The 14,594-nt window shown below is 37.9% G+C and overlaps 1 protein-coding gene across 1 annotated transcript in view; it reads right to left on the reverse strand.

Moving 5' to 3' along the window:
- Nucleotides 1–14,594, reverse strand: part of LOC124291712 (Ig-like and fibronectin type-III domain-containing protein 2) — an 86,066-nt gene that overhangs the window by 56,817 nt on the left and 14,655 nt on the right. The window contains exon 2 of the mRNA XM_046728779.1: nt 7,680–7,756. The gene's annotated coding sequence lies outside the window, so the exon portion shown is untranslated. The remainder of the gene's footprint in view (nt 1–7,679; nt 7,757–14,594) is intronic.

Genomic DNA, 14,594 nt, shown 5'->3' on the forward strand with positions numbered 1-14,594 from the left:
TAATCAAATCTGGACCAGACAATGCAGTGATCAACAGCATGAGCATCGATCTACGCAATTGATATAATGATATGTTCCAACGAAGTCAGTGACTACATTGCAAAGTGGAGTATCGAAAGGTTTTAAAGTTCTGCATTGAAAAAGAAAAAGTCAAACTTGTTGCCATGAAAAATGCAAAACATATTTTATTCAGAAATCCAAAACTAACAAAAGGCACCAGTCCACTACCAGACCTATCTATGTGCCATATTTGGTGAAGAAAATATTGAACGGTTTTAAAGTTCTGTTCTGGAAAAGACAATTGTGCACTAATGGGAGTCCATTTTATTACCCCCTGCAAAAAGCGTTGCAAGGGATAGAAAATACTGTGTCTGAGAGTGGTATCCATGCTCAACTGCAGTGTGGTACCTCAGAGGAATAGCACCACTCAGCTCGACGGGTAAATATGCATGCACCCTATTTCACCATACCCAAAACGGGGCAGTGGGGTAGCCTAGTGGTTAAAGCATTTAGTCAGCACACCGAAGACACGGGTTTGATCCATGGGTACAATGTGTGAAGCCCATTCATGGTGTCCCCTGCTGGAATATTGCTAACAGCGGTGTAAAACCACACTCACACTCCATACCAACAAGCCGTGATATTACTGAAATACTGTCACTGCAACATTAAAATCAACTCTCACACTTCCATGTTGATGACAGTTCAATGGAGCAAAGGTATGCTGTGTCTTATTGCCATGTTAGGTATCATAACCTAACAGTATGAGGCAGTAAAACTAACAGTATAACAGCATCAATGATTGATCAGCAGCAGATGCTGCTGTAATCAAAGGTCAACCTGGGGTAGCCGAGTGGTTAAAGCATTAGCTCATCATGCCTAGGGCCCAGGTTCAAATCCCCACACTGGTACAAATGGTGAAGCCCCTTTCTAGTGCCCCCTACCGTGATATTGCTTGAATATTGCTAAAACCCAATTCACTCACTCACCCTAAGGTCAACACAGTAAACTTGAGGGGTTTGTGAGTAACCTAGATATCCTTATTTATCTTTGTAAATTACAGCTGTTTTTAAGAATGAACAACTTGAAAAGCATGATGCTTGAAAACGGTATAGTGAGTGAGTGAGTGAGTTTAGTTTTACGCCGCACTCAGCAATATTCCAGCTATATGGCGGCGGTCTGTAAATAATCGAGTTGGGACCAGACAATCCAGTGATCAACAGCATGAGCATCGATCTGCGTAATTGGGAACCGATGACATGTGTCAACCAAGTCAGCGAAACTGACCACCCGATCCCGTTAGTCCGAAAACGGTATAAGTAAGTATTGCACAATTAAGAAGTTGATCATCCATAAAGTCTTGTCATTCCTATTACTTACAACTTCAAGAATGCCTCTCAAACAGTTCATTTGTATGTGCTCTTGATAGTAGGATGTAACTCATCACATAATTTCATGAAGGTTTTGTACTCTGCACCATATTCATGAATATACAGTGTCTCAGGTTTGTCAAGGTACATCGGTAATTTCCAAATAAAGACACTTTTACTCTATAAACTAAACAATGACTTTAAGCTTTCACAAAACAGATGGTACTGCCTTTTGTTGTATAGAGAGAAGTAAGCGATCAAAATTTTAAAACTACAGATATTCCTCGCAATAACGACCTTTGCAATATCACACTTTCGGTTAAACTGTAGGGTAATTTGTGGCTCCCATTAAAAATTGTTCTCAAGCGATCATACACTTTATGTCATTGGAAATGGGATATCAATAAATCTGCTGTTGTGCTCAGGTTAATCGTGTTTACTCAGTGTGCTATAACAAGGTGTGTTGCATCAGAGACCATATATATAATATATATATCTGGTTGCATCACTCAAACATTGTAAACACTTGGCTGACGTCATGCCTTTGTGAAAAGTTGTCTTTATGAGTTGGTTTTATGAGTTGGTATGATGTTCATGTGATTACCGTAATCAAGAAAACCTGAGTGTTTCTTAACATCTGAAAACCCATAATACAAGGATATACAATTAGGCTGAAACGGGTACCCGGGTACTATAGTACGAGGTGGTTAGGAGCATTACTCTATGTAGCTTAAAATACTACTCAAGTACTTGTCCAAGAAGTTTCACTACAAAGGAACAACATAATATTTCCGAATTTCAGATACATTCATATCAAATCGATAATACAAAGCTCTCAGAATTAGCAAACATTATAAAATAGCTGAAGGTCAAAAAATTTATATGCAAATCACTTGTATTTCTTCCAAACGGAAGAGTGTATTAACCCTCTTCATGACAGATTACACTATCTTAGTTACATATACCACGCTAAATCATTGGTCTCATTAGGTAGCCTTTTGAGATTACACTCTGCTGACGTTTTTCACACGTCACTTGACTTGAATTCCCAGGTTAAAGCCCAGCTAACGTAGTCACTTCCAAATGAATTCCTGTGCTTCAAATACTAAATAACACCCAGAAATTGGCCAACACATGATATTTATCTCCTAAATAACAATGTTGCAAATTTACGTTGAGGAAACGTTATCCTATGGGCTCCTCACAATGTCATAACGTTTCTTATAACTTGGTGTCACGATCAGAGATTCCTTTCTTCACTGTTCAGCTACAGCTTCAGAAAACACAAAACCAAACAACATGCAAATTGACGAATAACCATTGAATGAATGTAAGCTTTGTTTCTTATGTACTGTTCACTAATGGGATAACTATTCCACTATGAGCGATAAACAGAACGTTAAGACAATGTAAAATTCATCAGCATCAAATAATTTTACCGTTACGTAAAAAATGACTAAACACAACGTCAGGCCACAACGTTGTGACAACATAAATGGGAGTTCACAGAAACATGTTGTAACAACGAAAGCATAACGTTGTCACAACGTGAATGTCAGCTGGATGTAGAACTGAACTTTAATATTCAAGGTAGATAACTCTGGTAGCATGATATACTTTATGGTATTGTTTATTCATTCATTTTCTTTAAACAGTGCATGTTAAAAAACCCACATCCACCCAAAATTCATAGCAAATACACAAAAATAATATCAGCATTTACAAGCTACATTGAAGAAAGTGGTATGAACTATGAACAATTATTTATTTTAGCCTATTATTTTAGGTCAAACCTCTCACAAAGGCAACTTATCAAGATTTAAAGAGAGGAGCAGTCCTGATACTTAAACATGTACGGCCACAATCTGTTATTGAAGGAGAAGTTTTTTAAACAGTTCTGCCAAGCCCACAATCCGCAATACGCTGTTCCAACACACACTACAATACATAAGTCACTGACGCTTATGTACAATGTTCGTTACCATTATGGTTTGTATTCAAGCTATTGGCTTGCCATCAATAGATTAAAGTTTGGAGTTGTATTTAAACGTATGTCATTTCTTCATATCAGTAGATCATGCAATTACTAATCAGTTTGAGAATATATATTATTTTGAAAAGAACAAACCTCAATAGCTTAAAATTCATGCCTGAAACAAAGACGTAATTACTGTTCAGAACAAGGAAAACGCGTTTCAGAGCTTCTAATAACCCTGGACCATCCATGCAGACTTTATCGCAGTATCGAAGACATGTACTCGGCAACTCGAGTACTTTCAATTATTACCCGTCTCAACCCGATATACAATTAACAATTCATATTACCATCTGCATTGAATTTCGTTAGCTAATCCCTACGTGATGAACTCCAGCACAAAAGCAGATTTGTTGATATGCTATTTCCAATGACATGAAAATGGGTTATCATTGGGGATCTTATTTAATGGGAGGCACCAATTAGATAAGGGTGTTATTAGGATTGATGACTGTATTATAACATTGTGTATAATTACATAATGTACCATATATTACTGTAGATTTCATAGATAAGCCAACCCCCCTATATTGACCCTTAAAATCAGTGTCAAAATGGTGGGTTCCCTTAATACCCCCCAATCTGTGCTCATCTTTTCGTCATGATCAGTCATCGGAAATAGTGTCAACAACTCCATATTGAATTAGGCATGTTTATCCTCCGATATTTATAACTTTGGTCCACATTATTCACAACAATCACTATCATATTGTGTTTACTCATATACAGACAAATACACACGGTAATCTTCATGTCTGCATATAAGACAAAGCCTAGCAATACCAAATTAGAACTGAAACGGTAAATCATCTTGCCTAGTGATGTTAATTGCAAATTTGACATCTTTACTGACAAAGTTGTCTTCTCTTGTTCATTCACATGAAGTGATACAATGTCATTTTCTTACACCCTGAAAAAAAGTTTCACGAAAGTGTAACCTGTATATATCCCCCTTCTATTGACTGCTTTTTTGGGTCCTCAAAATTCCGCCTGACTCCAATAATATATGGTAGGTTTTTCAGCTTTGTATGCCTCTACTGATGTTATCTGACTGACTGACTACAAGCATTTTGACAAGAACTGTACACTATGAATAATGCCCTGATGTGCAACAACTCGCTTGTTGTTCCCTAGCCTGTTATGAGACTATGACTCATTTGGAGCAGCACAAGAACATGCGCTGATTAGAAGCTAGACTAAAACTGAAAATTTATAAGGATTATTGAAACAAATTTCTCCATATGAACTGAAAGGAATCCCAGTGAGATGGGAGATTCAGAACCTGAAGAATATCTAGGCTTATATCATTTAGGACTTTTGCATGGCAGAAAGGGCTAGCCAAAAGGGGAAAAACATATTCATTGACTTACAAAGTTCTCGAGACAAGACATGAGCAAATGAAATTATGCTGAATACTGAAAGAAACCTATCAATTGGCCATGTGAATTACAACATGTGAGTAAATATTCAGCTGTTCAAAACTGTGGTCCCTGAATGATCCCGATGATATAACAATTTTACAATAATTTTGCCAATGACTGGAACCTAATGCTGTTGATGATAAAAGAATTGATAGAAAAGTACCCACAAGCCATTCACTGACTCAGTGCATATACCCTCTCTATGCATTACATCATATTTGACAGGCGTCAAAAAGATTCTGGGGCCGTGTGGAAGAAGACAAAAATGGTTAACATGGAAAATTCAGAATCAACACATGACAAAAAAAACCAGGACAAGACGACTGAACACCACAAAAGGCAATTACAAAAAGTTCTCTAGATTTAGATGACAGCCAAGGTCATAGGTTGATTTACTGCAGACTGTTTCTACAGTAACAGTCAGATGAACTGAGGTCTCACTATAGGCAGGAATGATAATTTCACCTTCAGCTTCAATGGTCAAGTGCTTTCAGATAATTACAGACACCTGTACAGATCATCAATGATAATAATGACTGAAGCTGGAAATGACAAATGTTGACATGGGCTACACTGGCCTTTCTTTCAGGTAACGATATGAACCACCTCGACCATCTGATTTACACCTGTAGTTTGTAGAAAACAACAGGAGCTATAAACAATCATGGCAGCTTTATGTTTCCTGAACATCAAACATTATGCTGAGGAAATCCGCCTTAGAAGTCCATCATTTATCATTCTAGGACCATCCCCAACACACAATTCCTGACACAGCGTCATCAAACACCACACAACATCTGGGGTCAACTCCGGGTCAGGCTTCATGTTCCAGGAGTTAGTCATGCTAAGATTCTGTTTTTCTGTCCAGGCTGTCATCATGACATTTCCCATATAAAACATATTAATGTCAAGGACAATGAATGTCCCAGGTATGAAAGATATTGGCACCATACTGCAACCATTGGCACTGAACTCTTCCGACATACAATCGCCTGTGTATTACTGTGTTCACAAGTACATTTGGACAGTCGATAAGCATGAGTGAGTGAGTGAGTATGGTTTTATGCCGCTTTTAGCCATATTCCAGCAATATCACGGCGGGGGACACCAGAAATGGGCTTCACACATTGTACCCATGTGGGGATTCTAACCCGGGTCTTCGGCGTGACGAGTGGACGCTTTAACGACTAGGCTACCCCACCGCCCCTCGATGAGCATAAGAAATGTTGTAGGTAATAGTCTGTATGGTGTGGTCTGATGTCTGAACAAATATTCATGTGGACCTGCTCTATTAATTTCATTTCACTTTTTAAGATAGTATATTTTTTACAATATCAACAACAAAGGCCATTGCTGAATACACATATTAGCATCTAAAATATATAACCATGATAATAGAACAATATTATTACTATTGATCTTGTTATTGTTGCCACAAAGGTCCAGCATCATCACTGTGATATTCTGAGGAAGTTCTCAGAAAATTCTTTTCACTAATAAGAAAAAAGCCGAATTTTCATGCAACCATAAATACCATGATTAGATGCTTTGATATATTCCACATCAGAGTTTGGTTTTAGGCCCCTTTTAGCAATATTCCAGCAACATCACGGCGGGGGACACCAGAAATGGGCTTCACACATTGTACCCATGTGGGGATTTGAACCCTTCAAAGGTCATTGCTGAATGACGAGCTAAAATATAACGCTTTAACCACTAGGCTACCCCACCGCCCCCTTAAAGGCATGAAACATGATCGCAGGCAATGTGGCAAAGGTGAAGCATATTTAGAGTAGCCTAGTTATGAGTTTATATAAAGGATTACAAATATACTAGATATGAGTGTATATAAAGGATTACAAATATACTAGATATGAGTGTATATAAAGGATTACACACTGTCTAGTATTTGTTCTTCCAAGACCAGTGCAAATGTGTGATCACCACTTGCTTTCTCCACATATTTAGTTAGGTGACTGGAGGCAGGAAGGGCTGTTTGTTTTCATCCTGACTGTCATATGTCCTTGCAGCGTATGCCAGGCAAACATGTATATGAATAGGAAACTAAACCTCACTTTTTACACTACTGGGTATTTTACCTAAACAAATGTATGGCATATTTGGCCTAGTATCTGAGATTAATGATGTTGATTGTATTATGGCACAATGACACAAACATGTTTTAGTAGCCATGGCCGACTTGTAAGAACAGCCCTGTCATGTCTTGGTTGATGAATGTGGGTCATGCAATCACCTGACAAGAACTGCAGTACTCAGGCAGAAAGGAATTCTATTCTGTGTGCGTGACTGACTGACTGACTGAGTTTAGTTTTACGCCGCTTTTAGCAATATTCCAGCAATATCACGGCGGGGGACACCAGAAATGGGCTTATGTGCCCATGTGCATGACAATAGCGCTTTAACCACTAGGCTACCCCACCGCCCCTCTGTGTGCATGACAATAATTAGCTTGAGACATGAAGCTCAGTAACTGTATACAAAACAAACAGGCTTAACATGCTGAAGGTTCTTTCTTTGCTGGTGATACCACTGTTTACTACAACCATGTTTTCACCATAATAGTGAGTGAGTGAGTGAGTTTAGTTTTATACCGCTTTTAGCAATATTCCAGCAATAGCACGGCAGGGCTTTACACATTGTACCCATGTGGGAAATTGAACCCGGGTCTTCGGTGTGACGAGCGAACGATTTAACCACTAGATCTTTTTCTCCATAATAACCACTGGCAGGGTGGATATCAGCATTTCAAACAATCTGAGAATTTGTCTGTAGTAATAATTGTGCCTCCTTCCCCTCTACTGAATCCACACCTGTACTCATGTGAAAACATACCTGAGGTAAGGATGGCTGCAACAAGGCAAGTTGATAAAATACTTTCAACCATCCTGAGGGTCGCCCTCATCATTATTCTGAAAAAAAATATACAACAATATTAACATAATGTATTTAACAGGTACAAAATACAGCATGAACATGATATAGGAAACAACATGGAAACATGGCTAATGTACAACAACAAGGCAAACATGCAAATACAACAATATTTCATTGTCAAAAATACAACTGAAAATACTGCAATGTGTACCCTCTTCTTCAATTTGCAGTTTATATACAACATGCCCATATTGTGTTTGCCATTTACACCTGTTTACAGAGTTAATTGTATTCAAGGTGCCTAATTTATTGCCCTTAATATTTAATCATGCCAGTGGCATGTGTTTAATCATGGTGTTCTTTTGCAGAATACTTGTCATGCTGATCTTAACAGATGCATCAGTGGTAACAATTCATCTGAATAAACTCATACAAATGCTTCCAAATAAATAACTAAAACACTGTAAGTCTTATATTCATAACTACATAACTACATTTTTCAGACTTAGTGTATGGGTACTCATAAAATCAAACAAATATATTCTTGTAAGCATGCTTTCAATTTAGCAACTAAGAAATGAGGTTTAAATAAAAAACCAAAAAAAAATAAGGCTCAGGTATGCAACCCTTGCCTAAAAACATGAAGAATAAATATTACCAGTTGCGTAACACAAATATGCATAGGATAGCAGAATGTTCCCATGTTCACGTGCTGCCCAACAAGCCTAACTGTCAACATGCTGAAAATTAGGCAGCAAAGATTCACGACTTGCTCACAGATTGTTCGAGTGTTGGTCAAAGATTTGATTCTGCTGCTATTAATTACTACACATGGAAAATAATTTCAGAAATGAAGAATATAGTAACTTGGAAATAAAATTGAGACAAATTTGTGTGCAACCTGTGTGCAACTTGTTATTCAATTATTTACCTGTTTTACTTGATCTACAGCTTATCACAACATATCATGGATGTATACCTCTCATATAGACCTTTCTTATTCAGCTGTATTCACTCCAGCGAGATAACAATGTAACAGTCTACATTAAAATGTTGCTAAATGCAATAAACAAGAAGTAGTCATCCATACAGTTCTACCGTTTCCTATGTTCGTTAACATCAGCCTGTAGCTCTGAACATTCATGACCTAGCCAGGAATATTACTTGCCAACTTTACAGCCACACTGTGTACAATACAGCTTTAGAATAAGCCTCTCCATATTCACCATACAATACACTGATGTAAGTATGTGTATATAGGTCACCTCCTGTCATGCACTACTTGTGTTCCAACAGGAGGAAATCTGAAGACGAATAATTCCAATGAATTGGGGAAATACTTGATTCTGATTGGATCATTAGAGGTAAAAATCTCAATAACCACCACTGATAGAAACTGCCAATGTGATGACTACACCATGGAAGATAATATTAATAAAAAGTACCTCTTTCACATTCATTGTTGATGGGCATTGTTACATAATTATCATATACATTACAGGTTATACAATGCAAATTTGGTGCAGAAAATATGACAGAAAGTGTTTGAGAGCATAGACTTCAAGTTTTGGCAACAAGAATATTGTTTACTGAACACTTGTGAACAAACAGAAGGATGGTCACTAATATGAATGACAGGTATCAATCTGAAGTCAGTGTTTTACAGTATGCTGTGTATCCTATGAGACCACATTACAATTAGGGTTGGGTATTGCCACACTTTTTGTATGCGATATATTGCGATATGTGTTGGCGTATTGCAATATGTATTGCAATATATTGTGAAAGTGTAACACATGGGTTAAGATAATGAAATTACTGTTTCCTTTCTTTTGAAACAATGCAACTGGCCACTGTCAGGACTCAGATGTGATTGTACAAGAGATTAATCGGAAATGTTTCCCAATTGAAGACTTCGCTCTAAAGTTTGGGACTCGGGGAAAAAGCGTCTGCAGCGGCGTCCGCCATTTTGGTTTGTTTATCCTTACGAGTGCCGGTACCAATACATTTTTTTTAATTATATGGTTTAAAAGCTTTTAACATTCTCAAAACTAGTAATGTATAATAATATAAAGGAAATAAAAATGTTTTTAGTATTTTTGACTACATCACGAAAATTACCAATTGTATCGGTTGAACTGGTTTGCAAAAGTGTACCGCAATATATCGTATTGTAAAGTTAGAATTGCAATATACTGGTTAACCGGTTTTATCGCCCACCCCAAATTACAATGCATCAGATTCATATCAAATGACTTTCTCTTTGTGAAGATTCATTGGAGTGTGAACAGTTGTCAGTATAAATTAACTGTAGCATGTTTTGAACAGTATTTTGGTAAAGGTAAACAAGGTGCATGTGTGCGCATGTGTGTACAAGTCGAGCCTTGTAGTACTACCGTATTAAGATGCTAAATTGCCACAGTTTAAAACAGATAACCAACTCATTCACAATGTAATGAACCCTGGACTGATCAGTCCTTGTTTAATTCCTTAATGCCAAGACACAGGCAAGGTAACAACAAGTGCCATTTTTCTTTTGACACGGCAGGGGCTCACACCATGCACCTTCGGACTCTCTAAGCTGGCAGAAACTCTAGGCGACAGGGACTGTTCATATTGTCAGTATAATTAGGGAGGAAAGTCAGTGATGGGCTCAGTTGAATCTTGGATTGGAACCCATGTTCACTGTAACACTATTACTAAATCAGATCCAATGATCAGGCCATCCTTGGTCCAGGTAGGTCTCCAATAGGTCCGGAGAGCGGAAGGTCGCGGGTTCGATCCCTGACCGCGTCATACCAAAAGACGTTAAAATATGGTACTTGTTGGTCCCTGCCTGGCGCTCGGCATTAATGGGTACAACAACGACCGGTCGGCTTGGAGTCGGTATAATGTGTCTGAGTGGGGTATTCATGCTTCACTGCGACGTGGTATCTCAGTGGGCTAGCACTATAAAATCAGCTTCAGTCTGGGCTAGTACAAGCAGCCGCACATACACATACACACGCATGCACGGCGTCATATGAGCGAAATATTCTCAAGCAGGACGTTAAACCCAATTTCACCTCACCTCTTATTGGGAGTTCAAAATGATTGAATAATACCAATAGTCCACTTAAAGTCATCACAATTTAAAATTTGAGCACCCGGGGCTAAAATGCACTGAATCATAGAGAATTTGTTGCCTCTACCTTCATCACAGGGTTTTCTAATGGGCACTTCTAGTCTCTGATCAGTTACACAGAGTATGACGAAATAACAGAGATCACTGTTTTGCTGTTTTCACGGATCAATTGAAATTCTTTGATAAAGTAGCCTTAGGTAATGTCTCTGCACCATATCAGTATCAGTTTATGAGAAAAGTGAGTTTGTTGTAAGCTGCACTTAATCATTCAAAATTTTAGTGAGTGAGTGAGTGCTTGAGCGAGCACCGTGTGATCTATACAGCCCCATCTGCAAGGTGAAGGTCTATAACAACCCTTGAGAATGCGTGAGAACATACTCAATCCAGTCATGAGCATGTAAAACCAATGTATAGTTCATATAAGACTATTTGAGAGGCAAAGCAAGTTGAACAGATTTGGACTGTTTGATCAGCTGGGATATTAAATCCATCATGCCCGTTTTATATAATGAAAAACATTAGAAACGCACCACACTAATATGCACCGACGATGCTCAGATATCATAGGTACATTTCAGTCTGACGGGGTTATTGCGTTTTATATGGATGGTGCGTTTCTAATGTTGTTCAGTATAATACATGTATACAAATCATGTTATTCATTGCATAATATATAGGCAGGCATAACACACCTTTTCAGACAAAACCGGGAGTATATATCTTTTGATCATATCTCTATTATTTCCAATTTGCTATCAAGTCTCAGTTCCACACTGTCAGTATGTCAACATCTGCACAATGATACATCAATTCAGTCATAAAATTGAAATGCTGTAATATCTGATAATTTAAAAGCTGACTCACACTTTCAAAAGGTTCAAGTTGATAACATTATTTGACAAATTTAATAACCTATTTGGTTTATATGGGAACAAAGAACAGTACACGTCGGTCTCTGTAAGGGAAGGATAATGTTGTATAGACTGAGCCTACCACAGTGACACAACATATCTAGATCGTGTGGTAATAACATTATGTTTCCCCAGGAGTGAGATGTCAGCAGCCTTTGCCTGTGTGTACAGAGCAAGCATGTGATGTCAGTCTCCTGTGGCAGCATCATAAATAGCCATGTCAACATCCACAGAGATGGCTGATGATGACACCAGTCACAGACTAACATATGATAAATTATGGACACTCAGGTAAACAAGGTTGTTTTGTCATTGTTTAAGTCAGGATAGTCGGAATTGCCATTGCTTTATGAAGACAAGGTATTGGCTTATTTAGTGTTTCGAATTTCATGTATCAACATGTCAAGAAAGAATATATCATTAGACATCTTTAAAGATGTTAAATCTGCAAATACATTTTGTGCAATTTGAAAACCCCCAGAAATAACTACGTTTTTTCTTTATTGTTTTGTGCATTAATAAACATAACCAGGAAAAATTGATAAATGACGCTAACCAAAGAGAGAGAGAGAGAGAGAGAGAGAGAGAGAGAGAGAGAGAGAGAGAGAGAGAGAGAGAGAGAGAGAGTCAGTTTCGAGTCAGGTACCATATACCGATATACGGTCTCTGATGTACTCAAGTAATAAGGGGATTGATCTTTTCTATATGAGTTTCAAAAACAGGTTAAAAAAGTGTCACTCATGACTCAACAGACTTTTCAGATCCATACACTATTTCATCCATTACCGCTTGAGCAACTCTTCTTGCTGCCTGTGGATGCCTGCCAGTGACTAGGATTTGTAATGTAAGCAGGACTTGTCGTCAATAAATCAGGTGTTGGGAGCTATGAAAGATCCCATCACATGGCAAGTATCTTATCTGTCCAATCAGTGTGACCACCTCCATGGTTGAGAGCATAGAGAGTCTGTGGGGAGAGTGGAAGGCCAAGTCATATCGAAAGACCTTATAAATAAATGGCACTTGTTACCATGCCCCACTCATTTCCCTATTTTAACTGATACTGACTGATATTTTTTAGTCTGTGAGTGAGTGAGTGAGTTTAGTTTCATGCAGTACTCAGCAGTACAGTCGCTATATGGGTGGCAATATTTTGGAAATTATACACCATACCCATTCAAGATGATATACTTACAAACTTACTTACTACTCATTTACTGACCCGCCAAACCTCCTGTATTTTGTGTTCAGACAAATATCGCGAATTGAATTGCGCATAACATTTCAAGTTTGTTACTAAAAAAAGCCACTATGAACATGTGCCTATACCGAACTTAGTTTACACTTCTATTCCAGCAATATCATGGCGGTGGACACCAGAAATGGGCTCACACATAGTACCACAAGGCTACCCCACTGCTAGAGTTGGGAATCGGAAACCAGATCCACTATCGATTATCGGAGGATTATGGTGAACGATTATCGATCACAATCGAAATGGCACACATGCAAGAAAGACACTGGAATTGTAATTAAACAATAAAAGTGGTTAAAATTTTACAATGTGCATAGCTTTATGCTGTTGAGCGCATGTTTGTACGTGAATATTCGTCAAATTTGATGGTTAGTTTACTTCATTCAAGGGTGTTATACAAAAACAACAAAATTCCGATTTTACAATCGATAATCATTTTTAATCCTTCTTTCGATCGATGTTCAATTATTTTCGATGATCGGAACATCTATACCCACTGCCCCCTTTTCCTTTGGAACCTGCTGTCAAAGTATTTATAGCCGAAGAGTGTGATGGTTATATGGTAACATACGGTATATACATGGTGTGAAATGTGTGATATCATGACCTTTGTACATGTATCTGATACATACATGTATTGTATCATGACCTTGAAGTATCATTTCGACCCTGACAACAAAAACCAACAGAAATTGCATGTAGCCATCATCATGCCTCGATTATAGAAAGATCAAGTATCAGCTTACATTTGGTTGTTAACCTTGACTTGTATCAAGACTTTAAATTACATTATATACGGTAGGTGACAGGGACAAATCCTTCGCTCTACCATGATAAGCATTCATCATTCTTACACATTCATTGAAAGGCCGACACAGTCATGTTAGTTGAGCTGTCACTCATGACCTCAAGTCAGGATGACATTTGGATACAGGTATAATAGGTAGACATGGTAGATGTGCATGTTGATATTGTTAATTGTTGTCACGGCGTATTAGGAGATGTGATTTAAAAATGGTTTTACTACTTGCATTTTTAGATACCTGCTTCTCTTTATAATTTTTAGGATACTTTAGACATATTTATAGACATGTTCTAAGCATTATGAATTCAAAGAGATCTAACCTTGAAACATGGTAAACATAACATCTGTTACCACTGCTAACACTACTATGCATAACAACTGACTTCACAATGGTCAAACTATTAGAATGGTGACTCGACCAATATCACTTCACCTATGTCAGAAACAGTTCAAGGGATTATGCAATAAGAGAACGAGTCAAGATTGACACCACTGTTCCTGATGATAATCCTGACTGACACAAAGCATGTACATGACGTAGGTATCGGGTGTTACTGTTAGTGGAATCCACCCATATCTTCACTGTGACACCACAAGGTTCCCCAATACTCAACAGAAAGTTACTAATCAGCTGACACGGTATGGCGACGTTTAAGGGCTACCGTCTACTGATAATGATTAATTTATTTATTACCATCCACAGAAAGGTTCTGAAATCAAATTTACAATAAGAACAGAGGCCATATACCATATCTATTTATGGTCTCTGATAAGACTGATA

Source organism: Haliotis rubra, unplaced genomic scaffold (assembly GCF_003918875.1).
Source record: "Haliotis rubra isolate DU_JTF1 unplaced genomic scaffold, ASM391887v1 Scf5, whole genome shotgun sequence".
Classification (NCBI taxonomy): Eukaryota; Metazoa; Mollusca; class Gastropoda; order Lepetellida; family Haliotidae; genus Haliotis; species Haliotis rubra.